General features: G+C 37.8%; 1 pseudogene; it reads left to right on the forward strand.

Moving 5' to 3' along the window:
* The window catches only part of LOC142149624 (uncharacterized), a 168859-nt pseudogene that overhangs the window by 66681 nt on the left and 79143 nt on the right, over positions 1-23035 (forward strand).

Raw genomic sequence — 23035 nt, forward strand, 5'->3', positions numbered from 1 at the left:
CAGGTTTTAATTTTGTGTAGGTGTGCAGATAATCCTTCACAGTTTTGTTTTAAGAATTTATGTTTGTTTGGCATTGTACACAAAAATAAAAACAATGGTCAATGATTGGGTCATATTTGTTAGTGTATAAAATATCTTTGTATTCCTTACACAATATAACACTACTACTATTAAAATAGATTAATAGTTGTTATAGGCTTCTTTATATAAACATGTTTTTTTCTTACAGGTGAATTAATGAACAGGATCACTCTAAAAACAAGAGACGTTTCTGAAAGCACCTTGTACTCTGAACATTCCAAAAATATACCCTCATCGACAATTCATATAGACTACAGACATTAGTTCTTCATAAACTATTTCTGGTTCACACAATCTAATTTTATTTTTCAATAGAAAATTCCTTCTAGAAATAAGTTCTTGCTCCATAATTTGACATAATCCCTATCTGTGCGCTGAATGTGACAAAAGTTATAAATCACAATTGACCAAACATCAGAGGACTCACACCAAAATGAAGCCATTTAAATGCTCTGAAATTAACAAATGTTTTACCCAAACATCAAAACTTGCAAGACATCAGAGGATTCACTCAGGAGAGAAACTATTTAAATGCTTTGAATGTAGCAAGTATTTTAACAAAAAGTCAAATCTTCTTAGACATCAGAGGATTCACACAGAAGAGAAACCATTTAAATGCTGTGAATGTAATAAGTGTTTTACCCAAAAGGCAAATCTTGTAAAACATAAGAGGATTTATTCAGGAGAAAAACCATTTAAATGTTCTGAATGTAGCAAGTATTTTAGCAAAAAGTCAAATCTTCTTAGGCATCAGAGGATTCACACAGAAGAGAAACCATTTAAATGCTCTGAATGTAGTAAGTGTTTTTCCCAAAAGGCAAATCTTGTAAAACATAAGAGGATTCACACAGGAGAAAAACCATTTAAATGCTCTGAATGTAGCAAGTATTTTAACAAAAATTCAAATCTTCTTAGACATCAGAGGATTCACACAGAAGAGAAACCATTTAAATGTTCTGAATGTAGTAAGTGTTTTACCCAAAAGGAAAATCTTGTACAACATAAGAGGATTCACACAGGAGAAAAACCATTTAAATGCTCTGAATGTAGTAAGTGTTTTACCCAAAAGTCAGATCTTGTAGAACATCAGAGGATTCACACAGGAGAAAAACCATTTAAATGCTCTGAATGTAGTAAGTGTTTCACCCAGAATTCCAATCTTGTTGCACATCAGAGTATTCACACAGGAGAGAAACCATTTAAATGCTCTGAATGTAGCAAGTGTTTTACCCAGAAATCAAACTTGTTGCACATCAGAGGAATCACACAGGAGAGAAACCATTTAAATGCTCTGAATGTAGCAAGTGTTTTGCCCAAAAGTCAGATCTTGTAGAACATTAGAGGATTCATACAGGAGAAAAGCCATTTAAATGCTCTGAATGTAGCAAGTATTTTAACAAAAATTCAAATCTTCTTAGACATCAGAGGATTCACACAGAAGAGAAACCATTTAAATGTTCTGAATGTAGTAAGTGTTTTACCCAAAAGGAAAATCTTGTACAACATAAGAGGATTCACACAGGAGAAAAACCATTTAAATGCTCTGAATGTAGTAAGTGTTTTACCCAAAAGTCAGATCTTGTAGAACATCAGAGGATTCACACAGGAGAAAAACCATTTAAATGCTCTGAATGTAGTAAGTGTTTCACCCAGAATTCCAATCTTGTTGCACATCAGAGTATTCACACAGGAGAGAAACCATTTAAATGCTCTGAATGTAGCAAGTGTTTTACCCAGAAATCAAACTTGTTGCACATCAGAGGAATCACACAGGAGAGAAACCATTTAAATGCTCTGAATGTAGCAAGTGTTTTATCCAAAAGTCAGATCTTGTAAAATATCAGATGATTCACACAGGAGAGAAACCATTTAAATGCTCTGAATGTAGCAAGTGTTTTACCCAGAAATCAAAGCTGGTTGCACATCAGAGAATTCACACAGTATAAACCATATAAATGTTCTGAATGTTCTTAATGTAACAAGTTTTTCTGAAAAAAGGACAAAGCTTTGAGTACTGAATATTTCTACTGGAACACATCACACTGCCCTATTTCACAATACATGTGAGTTTATTAGTCTATGTTATAGCCTCCATGTTCTTTCCCTCATGCTTTTCTATTACTGTCTTATTTCTACCTGTTATGACAACTATGTACTCAGAAAAAGTTATTTAGTAAACGTTGCACAAAAATTACTGGTTGCTATATGCCATAGCAGCCAATCAGATCATCACATTTGCTGGTATGATGACTGCTAATAGCTGATATCTGGTTGCTATGGGTTATAGCAATCCTTGTTCTTCACACTATGTAATTAAATAACTCCCAGGAAAAACACATTATTCCCCAGGGTACCTGTAAAGGTCCTTCAAAAGTATAGTATAGTATAGTATAGTATAGTATAGTCATTGTCATCAGACAGTACTGACCTGTATATAGACTGAAGGACCATGTTCACACAATATCTGTAATTACCATTTATGTTACTGGAAGCTATTTCTATCACACTTGATGTTTAATAAAAACTGACATAAAAAAATGTGGAGATTCTGTTTTTAAATGTGGAACTAATATATATTTCAGTAGTAATGAGTATTGTACATTCTTCTGCATTTTAGAAGATGGAACCAGGGGTGATAATTAGGTGGTCATCCATGCTGACAATATGGTAACCAATGATGAAAACACAGCAACAAACACATTAACACACAGCAAATGTATTAGCAATGTGCTTTTTTTGCCTGAACTGAAATATAAACACAGGGTCTGATTCATCAAAGAATTTAAATGCCAATTGTACGCGTATAATCCGCAATTTTAATCTGTGAATGCCCATATCCGGACCATTCACAACTAAACACAGCAATGTTCAATTCATCTGCATATGCACAGAACACTTACTACAGGTTAGAATTCCTGGAAGGGAAGCAGCGTTCTCCTTTATTCTATGTACAGTAAGGACGTGCCAAACACGAGTACACAGAGCCAAATCAGATTCAAACTCTGGGAATTTCTCAGGTACTTGATTATCTGCTGTATCTCTTGCTCCAGCTACAAGACTAGTTTAGGTTACTAGTTACTAGATTACTAGTGATGACAGTCTCGTAAGCATGATATAACATGTGTTTGCAATCAGGAGGAACTGTAAAAATTTATTTTATGTTCAATAGACATTACAAAAATCCTAATAAATGTATTTCATTTGGGGGGAAAAAAAATATATTTTTTTTTATTAATGCCTATATTATTAACAGGTGACATTAATTGAATAGGTTTTTCATATCCGTTAATTGTTGAACTCAGGAGTCTGCAGAACTGATTACTGGACACTTTAAATTAAAGAGCACATTGCTCTCAGTTTACATGACTTGATGAATCAGGCACAGGGTCTTACTGATAATCAGTAATTGCTGAGTAGAAGGAAATATACATAGTGTTCCCTGGTAGCTGCTGTCTCTCCTTGTCTCCTGTCCTAGAGAGAAACAACTACTCACTGTGTAATGGTGGATAATTTAGTACACTATACTAACATCTCCCCATTACATATATATATATATATATATATATATATATACATACACATATCCATCAGATCCAGTACCCCGCAATACCCTCAGACCACCTCCCGGCCCTTGCATTAAATTACTGCCCTACTTGAACTGCATAATTTGCATGAAAAAAATAAAAATACATAATAACTATTCTGTACTCACCAAGTCTACTCCCATATAGATATGCCCTTTATGGACTCCCTTTTCATGCAGAAGACAACCTTCCCATAGATCATTCCCATTTAACAGACACATTGTGGGGGGTTTTCTCATCATTTCATTAACACCCCACAACAATATTGAATGCGGTTGGATTAATCACTCCTTTCAATTTGATCTTTAGCTCTCGAAATTGAAGCCTGCATCAAAGACTTCTTTGATTTTTTTACTTCTGACGACATTCCTCATTTTCATCATCATTGTTTATATATAGCGAACCACAGATTCCATAGTGACGCACATTCAGCTTACAAATATGATATACATCTTACAGATATGACAAACAGAATATAATAAATATATTAGCTGATGCATAAATACAATTAAATATAGCAACATGTACATGGATAGTCATGAGCTGGCATACGGCTAGTATGGATACAAGTATGAGTTCCTTGGTGTGAGAGTGAACAAACAACTGAAAACTTTGCCATATCAGAGTCATATGAGACTGACAGACATGAGATTTAGGGAAAAGAGGACTCTGCCCATGATAGCTTACATTCTAGAAGGAGGGAGTAATGAGAGATTAGTCGACAGAAGTCGACAGAAGAAATAGTTGGAGTGGACATGATGGTCTAGGAGGGAGTATGGTAGACAAGCTTGAAGAGATGAGTTTTGAAAGGAATTCCATTGGTTGGGAGCAGATCAGAAGAAGTCCTAGAAATGGGAGCGGTAGAAGGTTTAACAGCGGGAGAAAGTGGAAGGTCAGAGGTAGAACACTGTGGTTGAGCTGGAGTCTATCTCTTGATGAGGTCAGAGATGTATGGAGGGGAAGAGTTAGTCATGACACTCGGTACTTACCTTCAGAGATAGTCTGTGAAACACACAAATCTATATCTGAGGTCTCTCATTAAGGCGGCATCTATGCTCTAGAAAAATATCAACCTTAGAAATGTAAAATTTAGAGAAACAACTTGGATCACTGCTCATCCAGTCCTTCTCCTGACCTCTTTATAACATAAACAACACACTTAAGGAACAATGTAACACTCTACTTTCTAAAAAGGCTGCCATTAACCTTAAAAAATGCAGTAGCACTTCTATGATAAACCAGACTAAGCTTACTCCTTTCTAGTCAACAAGCTTAGATAACAGAAGGTTGCATAAACTTGGATTCATTAAATTCCAACGAGGCGTACTTACTGACCTGAATTTTGGGACTTTTATTTGTCGCTGTACAATTTACCTGTAATATGGATATTAGTAGTCACCTTGGCTTTATGTGTCTTATATAAAAGTATTATACTTCCACTGTGCCACAATCCTCTAGCTGCACCCCCTAGTGGTCACTCACATTATTGTCATAATAACAGTCTTCACATTATATTAGGATTGTCAGCTGCGTGTGGTCGCTTTCATATACTTCACTTACGGGGTCCTCGCTCTGTTAGCTTTGCCAATTATGTCCTTTTATGGTCACTTTGTTTTTAAAATTATTATTATCCTTTATTTATAAGGCACCACAAGGGATCTGTGGCGTCGCACACAGGAGGTTAGAACATACAACAAAATGGCAAACTAAGTTAAGTACAAATGTGACAATATTATATAAATGCAAACACAATTTTACATAACTATATAATCATAATTCACAAAATGACATAATTACATAAGGAAAACACTAGTACAGAGAGCCTCATGTTCTTCTATCCTTGCCCCTAATCCATGTCATCTATCAGGTATTCTGAGCTGTTCTCTGATAGTGACCTGTACAAGTGAATGGGTGGGTGACTGACTTCCAATCCCTGTTTTTATACTGATGTATTTCAGACAAAGTGATAGATAATTTCATACATTTGCTCCATGAAGTGTAAATTTGGCATTGAAATATATTGGTGTAAATATCCTGCATGCCGTTAAATGCTTTATTGTCTTGTTGTGTTGTATATCTGTATATCACAAGCAATTTTTTAAGTCATTTTTATTCAAATATCTGCTGCAGTATGTGATCTAGTGTAGGGATGACGGGAAAGTGAGTAATTTCACAAACAGAACTGTCCATTATGTTTGTTACCAGGGTAAAGGTGATATTACACATGGGAGGTAATAGTACACAGGAGAGTTAATAGTACACAGGAGAGGTAATAATACACAGGAGAGGTAATAATACACAGGAGAGGTAATAGTACACAGGAGAGGTAATAGTACACAGGGGAGAGGTAATAGTACACAGGAGAGGTATCAGTACACAGGAGAGGTAATAGTACACAGGAGAGGTAATAATACACAGGAGAGGCAATAATACACAAAAGAGGTAATAGTATACATGGGAGAGGTAATAGTACACAGGGGAGAGGTAATAGTACACAGGAGAGATAATAGTACACAGGGTAAAGGTATAGTACACAGGAGAGGTAATAGTACACAGGAGAGGTAATAATACACAGGAGAGGTAATAATACACAAGAGAGGCAATAATACACAGGAGATGTAATAGTATACAGGGGAGAGGTAATAGTAAACAGGAAAGGTAATAGTACACAGGTGAGAGGTAATAGTACACAGACTAAAGGTATAGTACACAGGAGAGGTAATAGTACACAGGAGAGGTAATTGTACAAAGGGGAGGTAATAGTACACAGGAGAGGTATTAATACACAGGAGAGGCAATAATACACAGGAGAGGTAATAGTACACAGGGGAGGTTATACTACACAGGAGAGGTAATAGTACACAGGAGAGGTAATAGTACACAGGAGAGAGGTAATAGTACACAGGGGAGAGGTAATAGTACACAGGTGAGAGGTAATAGTACACAGGAGAGGTAATGGTACACAGGAGAGGTAATAGTACACAGGAGAGGTAATAGTACACAGGGGAGGTAATAGTACACAGGATAGGTAATAGTACACAAGTGAGTGGTAATAGTACACAGGGGAGGTAATAGTACACAGGAGAGGTAATAGTACACAGGAGATGTAATAGTATACAGGGGAGAGGTACTAGTACACAGGGTAGAGGTAATATTACACAGTAGAGGTAATAATACATAGGAGAGGTAATAGTACACAGGGGAGGTAATAGTACACAGGAGAGGTAATAGTACACAAGTGAGTGGTAATAGTACACAGGTGAGAGGTAATAGTACACAGGAGAGGTAATAGTACACAGGAGAGGTAATAGTACACAGGTGAGAGGTAATAGTACACAGGAGAGGTAATAGTACACAGGAGAGGTAATAGTACACAAGTGAGTGGTAATAGTACACAGGTGAGAGGTAATAGTACACAGGAGAGGTAATAGTACACAGGAGAGGTAATAGTACACATGAGAGGTAATAGTACACAGGTGAGAGGTAATAGTACACAGGAGAGGTAATAGTACACAGGAGAGGTAATAGTACACAAGTGAGTGGTAATAGTACACAGGTGAGAGGTAATAGTACACAGGAGAGGTAATAGTACACAGGAGAGGTAATAGTACACAGGTGAGAGGTAATAGTACACAGGAGAGGTAATAATACACAGGAGAGGTAATAGTACACAGGGGAGAGGTAATAGTACACAGAAGAGGTAATTGTACACAGGGGAGGTAATAGTACACAGGAGAGGTAATAGTACACAGGAGAGGTAATAATACACATGAGAGGTAATAATACACATGAGAGGTAATAGTACACAGGGGAGGTAATAGTACACAGGAGAGGTAATAGTACACAGGAGAGAGGTAATAGTACACAGAAGAGGTAACAATACACAGGAGAGAAGTAATACTACACAGGGGAGGTAATACTACACAGTACAGCGGGTATTATATAGTATACACACAGGGCAGACTAAGAATCGTCCCTGGCAGTGAAAGCACACAGGCCCAGCTGCTGTGGGGCTCCATGCAATGCATTGTTACACGATGAAGGACCATTGCTGGTGCAGTGTGACATGAAGCATCTCCATAGACATATGTTTCATGCTCTGTGTTTTCTCCAAACTAATCATTTCCCTTGTTGTGTAAAGTACACAAGTCTCTGTGTGATGCACTCGGAGCACCAGGAAAATCCATAATACCATAATGTTTATTAAAAAAGATATATGTAGCGAAGCTTAAAAAGCATCACACATGAAACTGATATGATTTATTAAAGGACTAAGTGATGTGTTTTAGGTCTGCAAGTATGTATAACAACTAAATGTTACTATTATATCTGTAGTGCTGCGCACAGGAGGTTAGAACATACAGCACAATGACAAAACAATAAGAACAAAGTTGACAATATAACATAAATTCAAACAACAAAACAACATAATGATATAAGGAAAACACTAGGAGGGAGCACCCTGCTCATGAAAGCTTACATTCTAGAGGGGATGGGTGGACACAGAGTAGGTGAAACAGAGTTGGGTCAGCTGAGGTAGGGGAAGGAGAGGTGGGAGAGTTAGGAGGAGGGCTGGTAGGATTGAATGTAAACATGAGATTTAAGGAATGGCTTTGACACTGATTGATAGTGTAATTTGGAGTGGGGATGTATTACAGAGGTTGGGAAGAGCACGGGAGAAATCCTGGTGGTGGGAGTTGGAAGAGGGAATCAGTGAGGAGGTTGGGCTGCTGTCATTGGCTGAGTGGAGCAGGTGGGAGGGAGTGTGTGTGGAAATTAGCTTGAATATGTAGTGCGGAGCGATGTGGTCGAGGGCTTTGTAGGTAAGGAGTATGAATTATATTCTGAAGCGGAACTGTCTACTGCGAGTGTTACCAGGGGAGAGATAATAGGACACAGGAGAGGTTGGGGAAACAAGACAGATAACTTTACATCACCTAATATATATATTATACCATATATTATATAGTATACACATAATAAGGGCAGCAGCACTCACTTGTATCTTGTACAGATCAGGTGCAGAGGCAGGGAGCATAATATAGTATATTACAATCAGGAAAACACTCAGAATGAGCACAAAATCATATTTATTAGGTTAATCCATTTCAGCAACAAGTTAATCCAGAGGTCGTCCTTTTGTCACTTCTTGTGGTCTTTTGTATCAACTCGTTAATCAGTTGGATTAACCTAATAACTATGATTTTGTGCTCATTCTGAGTGTTGTCCTGCTTGTAATATACAGGATCTATTTACATAAACACAGAATCCTCTGCACTCACCAACCACATTATTAATGATATTTAAGCTGTAATCTGTATTGAGAAAATGACCAACTCACACTGAAGTCTGCCCTTTCTGGACAGTTCCTACACTAAATATAAACATGTATCACTGTGCTAAACATATTACCATAATCATTGTAGATGTATATGTGTGTTTTATGTCTAATTATTTATGATGAAATATATTGAAATCAGAGAAACTGCTGATATGTAAAACAGATCTTTCTGCTCACACCCAAAAATAAATATATTCAGAACCACTTTAGGCTGTTTGCAATGTCATAGGAAAATATGATCACGTCTAGTAATACAGTGTTTATAGTTTTCTATTATCCAACGTTAAATTGCAGCATTGTGTAGATTAAGTTCCTTATTCCAGGTTAGGGGTGAAGCCTCCTGCATGTGAAACTGGACAGTTGAAGTAAGCTGTCTGGCAGGGATCCCATGTAACCGTAAGCAGCGGTGGGCACGGGTCTCTTCTGTGACCGACAGATAGGTGTAATTAGCGTCACCAATGTACTCACTGATAGCCGTCTCCATCTTGTGGGAAGGAGGCAGCTCCAGCCTAGGAGTGAGCTGCAGAGAAGATCCACCGTGGTTTATACTGCAACCGATGACAATGGTATAAATGTACAATTCAGCCTGTGAATCACAATGAATTTCTTTGATCCTTTCATGAGCTCCAACAATATGTCATAAAAATGTCCTGACCGGTTTCATCACCATCCAGGTAATGTCCACAGAGGGGATGTGGATTGTACACTGTCAGCAAACAACAGAGGACCAAGCTGCTTAGATTCCCTTTTAGTGCTTGTTATTGAATCAAGAGCAGCTGTATGATCTGTGCACAAGACGCTGTTTTGGAAACCATTTTTCACATACATAAAATGCTTAAATAAGCAACAAGTAATGTTTCTTTAAGTCATTTTTATTCAAGTATCTGCTGAAGTATGTGATCTAGTCTATGAATGTAGTAATTTCAGAAACATGACATTATTATTATTATTATTAGTAGTAATATTAGTATGATTATTATTAGGATAAAGGGGTGTCCTTTTGAATCATGTCCCAGATGTGCGTCCTTACAGTGCAATAAAAAAAGTCTGTGAGTTATGTCTTATTTTTATCAGTAAATCATAGTGAAATCAGAATTACTGCTGATACATAGAACAGGTCTTTCTGCTCACACCCTCTGCATAGACAATAGGTGAATCCTAAACAAAAGGTCCATTAGTTGACATAACAGGATGTCAGGAACTGTGAGGTCTAATTAGAAGATTTTACCACCTGCTGAGGTCTAATTAGAATTTTCCTTTGTAGTAAGTGACCTTAGTAATGTTTATATCTAATTTACATGTCAGTGATGTTTACATAAGACTGCGCATTGATGAAGGAAAACTCACACATTTTATGAAACAATAATTTAAATATTACCTGGAGACAAACAGACTGAGAATATATTTTTGGTCATCCGGGGACCTACTGAGGAGAGATAAGGAGGAATAACTAAATATTAATGTAAATTTGTAATATATGTATAAATATATTAATGGACATTTCTAGGTTTTCTTCCACACTGTATGAGCCATTTATGTAAGTATAGGAATAATTGAATTCTCCCATAATTTTAAAAGGAAGCTTTTGTTGCACAATTACTTAAGATTAAGACCAAATAGTTCCATGAGCCAACCATTGATTACATGATAATATAGTAAATGTAGTTTGGAAATAATATATTCTCTATCAGTACTGTGGTATCATGTGTGTAATATATCTATATATTCTCTATCAGTACTGTGGTATCATGTGTATAATATATCTATATATTCTCTATCAGTACTGTGGTATCATGTGTGTAATATATCTATATATTCCCTATCAGTACTGTGGTATCATGTGTGTAATATATCTATATATTCTCTATCAGTACTGTGATATCATGTGTGTAATATATCTATATATTCTCTATCAGTACTGTGGTATCATGTATGTAATATATATATATATTCTCTATCAGTACTGTGGTATCATGTGTGTAATATATCTATATATTCTCTATCAGTACTGTGATATCATGTGTGTAATATATCTATATATTCTCTATCAGTACTGTGGTATCATGTGTCTAATATATCTATATATTCTCTATCAGTACTGTGATATCATGTGTCTAATATATCTATATATTATCTATCAGTACTGTGGTACCATGTGTGTAATATATCTATATATTCTCTATTAGTACTGTGATATCATGTATGTAATATAGCTATATATTCTCTATCAGTACTGTGGTATAATGTGTGTAATATATCTATATATTCTCTATCAGTACTGTGATATCATGTGTGTAATATATCTATATATTCTCTATCAGTACTGTGGTATCATGTGTATAATATATCTATATATTCTCTATCAGTACTGTGGTATCATGTGTGTAATATATCTATATATTCTCTATCAGTACTGTGATATCATGTATGTAATATATCTATATATTCTCTATCAGTACTGTGGTATCATGTGTGTAATATATCTATATATTTTATACCAGTACTATGGTATCATGTAATAATAATAATAAAATATATATTTAGATTGATATTTTTATTAATGATTATAGTATTAAGGTTGTATTAAGTGTGTTCTGTCTGTATAACATACAACAAGTACTGTTTAGACATAGTGTACTTATATCCAGATTCAAATAATAACTTATTCTGAGATCAGCTGGTTTTTGAATATATGTATATATATAAATATGTAAATGACATTGATATTTTATTCCTGTATGAAACAGGCTGTAATGTTTAAAAAACACCAGGTGGATGACATGTAACAAGCTGGCAATGTGTATTCAGTAACTGTCGTGTGTAAGTTAAATGGCAGACTGTGAGTACAGTTATTAGTTGTGTAATGTTATAACTAAGATGGTAAAATGTACATAGTTATTAGTGAGTGTATGCAGACTGTTACATTCTGTTACTATACTAAGATTGTGTTTGCAGCAGCCTTATGTCCTAATACAGTTATTCATCCTTGGTCATCATTCTATTGTGTAGTCAGCAGCCTGGATATTGTGTGCACAGTGTACAGAACCACAGGAGGTCCTGCTAGTCCTGAGAGCAATTCAATAGCAAACTCTGCCTCAGTGTAATTACTAACACACTGTATTATAAGTCATACAATTAATGTGTTCTGAATCTCACTATAAAAAAACATTAATTAGCTATTAATATTTTGTATTTTTATTAGATCTTCTATATTACTTAACTGGTAGATATTATTTAACCTCTAGCTGTTGCCTTTTACCAATGTAGACTTGTGGCTGACTGAGGATCATCTGTTTATCTGCTGCCGCTGACTTATGTATTTATTTACTTCATCTGACACATGTGATACATCGACGCTCCCATTGTATTTATGTGATGTAATGTGACACATTGTTGCTTCCACTTAGTGTATTGTGATACATATATGTGATACATTTAGTTGTGCCTCTTGTCACCGTTGTTTCATCTATTCTTGTTTAAATTACATGGGTCTATTATTCTAATCAGAGTTTCTCTTTGTTCTCACAACTTTGTACATACTCTGATAATCAGCACTTTACTCTGAGCTGTTATTATTCCATACGTGATTATCTGTTTTACTGATGTTTAGATGATAGATACAAGTCAGATCCCTTGATACATACTTTATATAGAAAAAAATGTAACACTAATATATGTTCTAATTTTATATCTTAAATATCATAGAGCCTTATAGTAATCCTTACAAATTTGGACATCCGTCTTTCCGTTGTACAGGTGATTAGTGATCAGATGTGATTGAATACATCACATATAAATACTGAGACTGTATCACCTGGATTCATCCTTCTGATGAAAGTCCAACAGCACAGAAACGTGTCAAGGTTCTTACTATAGTCTCCATAGTTTACAGTACTTGGAGGGACATAAGGTCTGAGAAATTCGATTTGTATTGTGAGCCTATTTTTCCTGTCATTTTAAGGCAGAACACTGGTAATTGAAGAAATTTAGATCTTAACATTTATCACCTTTATACTGACTGTCTCCTTATGATCCCAGATTCCATGAATGACATTGCAAAGTGAACTCGAGTGACATTAGCTCATCTGATATATGATCACTATTATTGGCTAGTTCTAATAATTGTATATATAATCTTTGAATCATGATCCTGAGGGTGCTATCACCTGCATTATAATAATTGGAAATTCGTTTTTTATTGTGTAAAATGGATTTGATAGTTTTAAATGAGGTTCTATTGTATCTATCATTCTGGCTTTATTTAGATGAATATCATTAATAATCTGCCTTTAAAAATTAAATTGTTATATATAATTTAATTATATCTTTGGTTATAGTTTATTTTTAACAATGGATAATATTGATATCAGAGTTACTACTGAGATGTAGAACAGGTCTTTATGCTCACACTCTGCCTACACAATAGACAAATCCTAAACAAAGGTCCATTTGTTGACATAACAGGATGTCAGGAACTGTGATGATCTAATTAGAAGATTTTACCTCATGCTGAGGTCTAATTATAATTTTCTTTTGTATTTAGTGACCATAGGAATGTTTATACCTCATTTACATGTCAGTGAGATTTACATGAGAGACCTGAAGACAAACAGTCTGAGAACCTTCTGGTCATCCCGGGAACTATTGAAGAGAGATGGGGAGGAATGACTATAAATAGGCAGTATCAGCCCAGTGTTAGTGAGTTGGTGGCTGGAGAGCTGGAAGGATGGAACAGTAAGAATGATCAGGAGGGAAAGAGATAGAAGGAGAAATCTTCAGAATAAGGTAATTATATTATACATAACAATATTACATGCATACATACATATTTGGAGATACTATGCTGTATTTGTTGTATTGCTATAAATTGTTCTACCGTAATCTTATAAGCAAAATTTTGTTATATATATATTTATTATATATAGTTTGTTATAATTTGTTTTTATCTATGCATCTATATATATATATATATATATATATATATATATATATATAAAATCACACATTGAAAAGCACCAAAGTGCTACACTATGATATTACATTTTTTTTATGAGCACAACATAATTTTTCTGAAGATATTCTTTAGCCAAATACTTCCAGAAGACAACAGATATCTCAGATAAGATTTATATCTAATTTCCTTTGGTATACGGATATTGATTAGAGCACATCACTGTTTATTTAAATGTGTTCAATACATAGTTTTGTGCTTTTTCTTGTGTGATACTTTGCAGATGTATTACTGGAACAGGTGAAGGTGTTTATCTCTGATATTGGGTAATCACTTAGCGCCACAAATGTTGTTCTTATAACTATATATAGATATGCACTGAGTGGTCACTTTATTAAGTACACATTACTAGTACTGAGCAGGGCCCCCCTTTAGGGTGCTGCCGTATGATTTACTAGTTATATATTTACATTACTCCAGAAAGCCTCATTTTTATATTTTTTTTAGTGAACTTGGTGTGAATTTTACTCAGGTGAGCAACACCTACATCTTAATATGTAAACTGTTAATAATAGTAAGTCTGTGGCAAGTCTATTATCTCCTGTGTGGATATATCACAACTTTTTTGTCTTGTGTGAGTGTACAGATAGGACTTCACAGTTTACTATTAAATATGTATGTTTCTGTGTCAATGTACACAAAAACAATTGTCAATGTCGGTGTCATAGTTGTAAGGGTATAAAAAAAATAGTATTGCTTATCCAATATAACACGGCTATTGTTAAACTAGTTTCATTATTGTAATGATTAGGCTGCTAAATTTTAACTTTCTTTTTGCTTACAGGTGAATTAATGAGCAGGATTCCCATTAATAACAGAAGACATCTTCAAAAGATCCTTGTTCTCTGAGCATCTGAGAGTTCCAAAACAATCACCTACAAGTCACATATACTACAGTGATCAATTCTTCTGTATAGCAGCCAACTTCACTTCTGAAAAGGAGAACATTTCTGCAACTAATTTGTTGTAAAACACATGATGAATCTAAAAGAAGAGAAGCCCTATCTGTGCTCTGAATGTGACAAAACATTTTCATGTAAATCAAAGCTTATTGTCCATCAGAGGTTTCACACAGGAGAGAAACCATTTAAATGTTCTGAATGTTCCAAGCGTTTCCCTCTAAAGTCAGGTCTTGTAAAACATCACAGGATTCACACAGGAGAGAAACCCTTTAAATGCACTGAATGTTCCAAGTGTTTCACCCAAAAGTCAGATCTTGTAAAACATCACTGGATTCACACTGGAGAGAAACCATTTATATGCTCTGAATGTAGCAACTGTTTTACCGATAATTCAAATCTTGTTGCACATCAGAGGATTCACACAGGAGAGAAACCATTTAAATGCTCTGAATGCAGCAAGTGTTTTACAAATCGTTCAGCTCTTGTTGTACATAAGAGGATTCACACAGGAGAGAAACCATTTATATGCTCTGAATGTAGCAAGTGTTTTACCGAGAATTCAAGTCTTGTTGCACATCAGAGGATTCACACAGGAGAGAAACCATTTAAATGCTCTGAATGTAGTAAGTGTTTTACCCAATTGGCAACTCTTAAAAACCATCAAAGGGTTCACACAGGAGGGAATCTATTTTAATACTCTGAATGTCGCAAGTGTTTTAGAGACAAGTCAGCTCTTGCTGCACATGAGAGGATTCACACAGGGGAGAAATATTTAAATACTTCGAATGTAGTAAGTGTATTACCCACAAGTCAGCTCTAATTCAAAATCAGGCAATTCACACAGAAAATAAACCATTTAAATGCTTTGAATGCAGCAAGTGTTTAATTGAAAGGAGATCACTTGTCACTCACCAGAAGATACATGCATGAGAATTATCCTGAGAATCTGAATGTAGCATATGTATCATAAACACGTTATCACTGTGTATCTCCATAATAACCATACAAGGGATGTGCAATCATATTTTTGAATGTGGCAAGTGTTTTAAGTAACATCAAGGCCATGTTAAATGTGAGAAAAGATTAGAGGGGTCTGACAAGTGGACTTGGAGGCATTTTCCCTCAGGGATGGTCCAACTGTTGTGAACTAGAGCTGCACTACACAAACACACAATGAAAATGGGGCAGCCTTTGCAGAGCTCTGTAATATACTGCTGCTCTGCTCATGTAGGTACAGAGACCAGTAGGATAACAAATGTCTACATAGAGATTTCCTGCAGCTCTTCTTAGTACTGGGATTTCTTCTATGACAGGCAGAGCTATGATAACTGATCATATCTAAACTAACACTGCACACTGCTCTGTTCCACACTACATGTGCTCCTGTTGGTCTCTGTTACATCTACTTAATGTTTCCCTTATACCTTTCTATTACTGTTTTACCTCCCTCTGTTATGAGAACGATGTACTCAGAAAGAGTTATTTAGTAAAATGGTGCAAGTAAAGCACTGGTTGCTGTATCCTATAACAATCATTCATAACACCATAGATGTTGGTTTGATGAAACCAGAGTGTTAATAGCTGATATCTAGTATCTATGTGTTATAGCACAGCCTTGTTCTTCACACCATGTTATTAAATAAGGCTCAAGGATAAATCATTGCTTCCCCGGCTACTTGTATTTTTCTTAGTGATCCAAATCATACAGTTCTGACCTGTATATAGACTGAAGGACCATGATCACACTATATATGTATTTACAATTTATGTTACTGACAACTGTTTCTATAACACTTGATGTTAAATAAAAGCTGGTATTAATAATGTGGAGATTTTGTTTTTGATTGTGGAACTTATATTTTTTTCAGGCCAAGAAAAGAATAGATAAACATCTCTAGACACTACCTTTATACAACCTTTAAACAATGTATGAACAAAATACATAGGACTAACATATCACAAGTCCAATATACATATAGACTTATGATTTATATGATTTACTGGACTTGTGATGTGTTAGTCCTATGTACTTGGTTCACACATTGTTTAAAGGAGATGTTTATCTATTCTTTTCTTGGTCTGAATTAATTGGTTTGTGGGTTACAAACCCGGTCTACATCTCAGGCTGCCACCATTAGGAGCTTTCTAGGTTGCACTATCTTAGTTCTTTGTAATATCTAAAGATTTGAAGGATGTGGCAAAGTCTGATTGGTCATGCCATGGAGTTCCATAAGTGGGGATCAGCACAGTAGATGGCTTGTAGGTGGGAGTGAAAGGTTGTTACCAGAGACAAGAGCAGATCAGAGTTATTAGATCTAAGAGGGTGGGAGTTAGAGTATTTTGATATGTGATATGATAAGTATGATGGGGTGGTATTGTTGAGTGCTTTGTAGGTAAGGTTGAGTAATTTGAATTGGATTCTGAAGGATACAGGCAGTCAGTGTAAAGATTTGGAAAGTGGTGCAGCATATGTGTAGCTGTGAGAGAGGAAGATCAGTTTAGCAGCAGCATTAAGGATGGATTGAAGTGTGGATACATGAGTGTTGGAAATGCCAGATACCAGGAGGTTACATTAATCAAGACGGGAGATGTTGAGAGAATGGATAAGAGTTTTGGTATTCGACAATACTGGGAGAAGTCTGGATGTGATGAACAAAACAGAGGGTGGCGTCAAGTAAAACACCAAGGCAGGGGGCTTGGGAACCTGAGGACATTTTGGTATTATTGACTGTGAGGGAGAGTTGAGGGGAGCTGGTGACTCTGGCAGGAGGGAAGATGATAAAGTCTATTTTGGATATATTGAGCTATTGGTAGCAGTGGGACATCAATGTTGAGATAACAGAAAGACTGTTGGATATACAAGAATGTACAGAAGGGGTGATGTCAGTGGAAGAGATATAGACTTGGGTGTCATCAGCGTAGCGGTGGTTCTGGAGGTCAATGAACAAATTAGTGCCCCAAGAAGAGAGGTGTACAATTAAAAAGTAAAGGGACAAGAACAGAGCCTTCTGGAAGCCCAACAGATAGTCAGAGTAGAAAGGATGATGTGCCAGCAAAGGAAACACTAAAGGAGTGGTTCGATAGGTAGCGAATGAACCAAGAAAGAACTGGGTCATGAAGGCCAATGGAGTGAATGGTGTGTTGGAGATGATGGCGATTAACAGTGTCAAAAGAAAGGTCCAGAACAATAACTATGGAGAAATGACACTTATACCTTGCAGTTAGTAGATCATTGATCATTTTTGTGAGAGTTGTTTCAGTAGAATGTTGGAGGCGGAAGTCTGATTTCAGAGAGTCAAGAATGGAATGAGAGGAGAGAAAGTGAGACAGGTGTTTGCCCATTAATTGCTCAAGCAGTTTGGAGGCAATGGGGAGGATAGAGATAGGGGGGTAGTTGGAGAAAGAGGCTGGATTGGTGGAGACTCTATTTGGTACCTGGAGCTGCATTGTCTATGACTGAAGTGAGTGTTTTGTTGTAGAAAGATGCAGCTTTACTAGGGCAGGATAATGCAGCCATAAGAGAAATAATTGTTGTAGTGACAATGAGATGTTGATTGGTTTAAGAGACTTTAGGTGTTTTTTTGTACTTGTGGATTTGGGTGTAGAGGGGGAGGGCATGAGGTAAGGTGAGCATGAAGGAAAGAATGTTGTGGTCAGAGAATGGGAAGGCTAAGTTAGAGAAACTAGAGCTGAAGCAGTAGCAGGAGAAGACAAGGTCAGGGGAGTATAAAAATTATAGTAAATTGTGGATTCCGTGCACAGGGTCATCAGCCCATGTCTGTATCTAACAGGGATTAATCATAAAAACCCTATAGAATGAATACTTAAAAAACAAAATAAAATATGCAGACAATAAACGCTGACCCTCAATGCATAGAAAGTTCTAATGATTAGAAGCAAGATAGCTATATCAGATCCACAAACCAAGAGACACTACATAAGTCGCTAGTAAAAATGAAACAATAAGTGGCACATCACAAAAAGTACACTCAAAACATATATGAACAAATGCCAAAGAAAAAAGTAAAGTTGGCAATGATTAAATCGTATCCCATAGTCCACAATGCATATGTAAATCAATACAATTTTGCTTGTATTGTTCCTAGGTGTCTCACTCAAAAATGTTTCCAAACGAAAAGAGAATGGAAAAAATAGTGTAATACATTCAATGGATTTTCTCACCACCATGTGCATTAAACATCTCACATGCACAAGCGTGATTCCAGAGAGACTAGAAAGGTGTCACTTCTATATTCAAAGAGGCAAAAACCATAGGCACCACTTTATAAAATTCAAAATGAGAAGGTAATAGATAGGAGTCTCTTTCACCTACTTTCGGAGCCCCTCATGCAATGTCACTTACATAAACCCGTGGATATTCAAAGCCTTCAAAAACATATAGTTTCAACTACCCAATATATTCAGGACAGGGTCTTGCCCTCATATGATCCAATTCATCACCAGGAATAATATGCAAACAGAAATTCAGGTAACCACAAAAAGAATATAGTGGTTTTACCCTTTATTACATAAACATATTTCTTAAATTGACAATCCTCATTCAACAGATATGATAAAATCACATGAATTTGTATAATGATAGCACATATACAGGGGAATAGCAATTGCGCCTACCAGAGTCCCCAAAGGTTCGAGCAACAAAATGACATATCCTGCAGATGAAACAGTTGCTTTTCCTACTGAAGATGGTAATAGGTAAGGGAGCGTTTTGGGGTGCACCTTGCTCGACCCCCAGAAAACTGAATCATTTGATGTGTTTGGGGCCCCTCCCTGAAATAATCCATAGCACTATATCTTAGCCATAGCATATACTCCTATAGTCGAGTACAAGGGGAAGCCATGTAGCGCCGCTGTCACTCACCGGACCGTGAGTGCCTCTTCCCGGACATTTAGGAACCGTGGTCGTCCACCATCCTGAGGGTCTGCGCATGCGCAGCCCTTTTCTATACTTCAGTGTATACCCCTTTAACTCAATTGGCAGATCAGGCAACCTCCCTATATTAAGCACCTGTGGTCAACACCACGTTGCCTGATCTTGGAGTCTCATTCCTCATGAGTCTCTGAAGGTGTTCCTGTATTACTCGTGTATTCAGCGCTGCTGATTCCTGTGGTTTCCAAACCACTTCTACTACTGTGGTTCCATACCACTTCTACCATCAACTTTATCATCATGACTGTTTGCTGATTCCTATCCGCTGCCTCCGTGCACTACAGTCTTCTACACCACTTCAACGTTATTTTATATCAATGTGACTGTTTGCTCATTGCTATCCGCTGCCTCCGTGCACTCCAGCTTTTACCTCACTCACCTGCTTCTCATCAAGTCTGTTTGCTGATTTCTATCCGCTGCCTCCGTGCACTACAGTCTCCTGCTTGCAACTCGCCTGTGTTCAACATCGTGACTGCCAGCTGTCTACTATCCGCTGCCTCTGTGCACTACAGTCTCCTGCTTGCAACTCGCCTGTGTTCAACATCGTGACTGCCAGCTGACTACTATCCGCTGCCTCTGTGCACTACAGTCTCCTGCTTGCAACTCGCCTGTGTTCAACATCGTGACTGCCAGCTGATTACTATCCGCTGCCTCCGTGCACTACACTCTCATCTCATCTTTGCTGTGACTTCCTCGAGACTGCCGCTTTTCATTACCATCTGCTACACTTCGTTATCTACAGCTCCTGCCCTGCGCTGCACTCCTGTTTCCCATCGCTGTTGGTTCCTGTGGTTGCTACTGGTTACCTCCGTGTGCCGCTGAGTCCTGCCGCTGTGGTCAGCGCTATCGTCCATCTCCTGCTGATCCACTCTCCACGCCTTCACGTGTTCCACTGGCCTCTACCCTCCTGTCAGCATTGGATTTGTATCTCTTCTACTACCCTCTGCTGGATCATCTCCATTCTCCTGGGTTTCCTATGAGTCCAGTTCCACGTGTTGCTGACTCCTGTGGATTCGTGTCCCTGTCGGTCTACTCACCTGTGCGCTGCACCTGCTAGACCGCTGCTTCTCCTATCCAGGGACTTCCTATCCAGTCGGCCTCCAGCCGCTCAGGTACCGCTGCAATCCCATCTGACTGCTACTGCTGAACCACGGTATGCATACTTCTCATTGACTGTGCTGTGTATTGCATATCTTGCTGGACTGTGTTTGGTTCTCTCTGGAGTCTGCTATCCGCTGAGTCTATTGCCATCATTGACTGTGTTATCATTGTGCTGGACTACTTCAAGAGACTTTCTAGATTGCAGACCTGATCAGTCATTTACATATATATATACCTATATTGTGCATATTACTGTGGATCGTGTATAAGGTGCCTGTGTATATCCTGTGTTGCAGTCTTCCCCCGTGCACCTCCTCACATATATATGCAGTGGTACAACTTGCTGATGTCAGACCACTGATCCCTGTTTCCGGTATCACCTGTTCCATTATCCTCTCACATAGCAGTGGTACAACTTGCTACCGCAGACCACTGACTACCTGGATACCTCCACTTGGATTCCATTCCTTCACTCAGACAGCGGTACAACTTGCTACCCGCAGACCGCTGACTCTCATCACCTCCTTGTTTCTGTTGGACATTCCTCCTCACTCTAGCAGTGGTACAACTTGCTATCGCAGACCACTGACTACCTTCACGTGTCCTTGTCCTTACAGTTCCTTGTGTATCATTACCTCATTATTACCAGTGTTGCTAGTCATAGACTTTCCTGAGCATCTCATCGGCCATCATTTCATGTTCCGTGATCACCCAGCTACCAGAGTACCCTATTACCATCTACATTGCTCTGGTAAGCCTACCATCTGGTGATCCCTGGGTAAAGACTCCTAGTGCCCGTGACAGTAAGATCAGGCCATGACAGACCCAGATGCGGAACCTACCGCCAAAGAGATGCTGCAACATCTGGTTAGCCGTGTGGAACAACAGGATGCCCGCCAACAGCTGTTACTTCAGTGTTATCAGTCATTAACCTCCCAAGGAACATCTGGACAGACTGTGACAGCTACTACTGAGGCTCCTGTGCTTTCCTCCGTTTCCCCATTGCCATCCCAGGTGCCTACAGCTTCCACGCTTCACCTGCCTACTCCGTCAAAGTACGATGGAGACCCCAAAACTTGTAGGGGTTTCCTTAACCAATGTTCAGTCCATTTTGAGCTCCAACCTCAAAATTTTTCTACCCATCGTTCCAGAGTGGCCTATCTTATCTCTTTGTTTTCAGGACAAGCCCTGGCTTGGGCCTCCCCTCTGTGGGAGAGGAACGATCCAATATTACAAGATAGTGCCAAATTCATTTCTACGTTCCGAAGTGTGTTCGATGAACCAGGTCGTGTGACCTCCGCTGCTTCCAGCATCCTCCGTCTTCGCCAAGGATCTCGCACTGTGGCTCAGTACGTCATTCAATTTAGGATCTTAGCCTCTGAACTTCAGTGGAACACTGAAGCATTAATTGCCGCCTTCTGGCAGGGGCTTTCCGATAAAATTAAAAACGCACTGACTTCACAAGAACTACCCTCCTCTTTAGAAGATTTGATCTCTCTTTGCCATCGTGTAGACCTGAGGTTTCGTGAAAGAGAACCTGAGAAAACAACTTCGGTTAAAACACCTCTTCTCTCAAATCCTCAATTTCACCCAGCTTCATCTCCGGTGATACCCATGGAGATAGGTCGCTCCAAATTAACTTTAGAGGAGAGGGACCGAAGAATAAAGAATAGACTTTGTATCTATTGTGCCGATTCTACGCATATGCTCAATTCTTGTCCCAGGAAATGCCGGGCTCTAACCAATACTGGGGAGATAAGGTTAGGGTTCCTGGAGTCCTCCCCATCTTCTACGAAATTAAAAGCCTGCGCTTTTGATGTTACGATTTCCTTTGCTACCAAATCCTTTGAGTCACAGGCATTGATTGATTCCGGAGCAGCAGGAAATTTCATTTCTAAATCCCTAGTGAATCAATGGTCCCTACCAGTGATTACTTTGAAAACACCGATTACTGTGACTGCTATGGATGGATCACGTCTCATCAATGGTCTCATCACCCAGAGTACGTCTCCAGTAACGCTTCAGATTGGTGGGCTACACCATGAAGAGATTTCGTTTTTAATT

Source organism: Mixophyes fleayi, chromosome 4 (assembly GCF_038048845.1).
Source record: "Mixophyes fleayi isolate aMixFle1 chromosome 4, aMixFle1.hap1, whole genome shotgun sequence".
Classification (NCBI taxonomy): Eukaryota; Metazoa; Chordata; class Amphibia; order Anura; family Limnodynastidae; genus Mixophyes; species Mixophyes fleayi.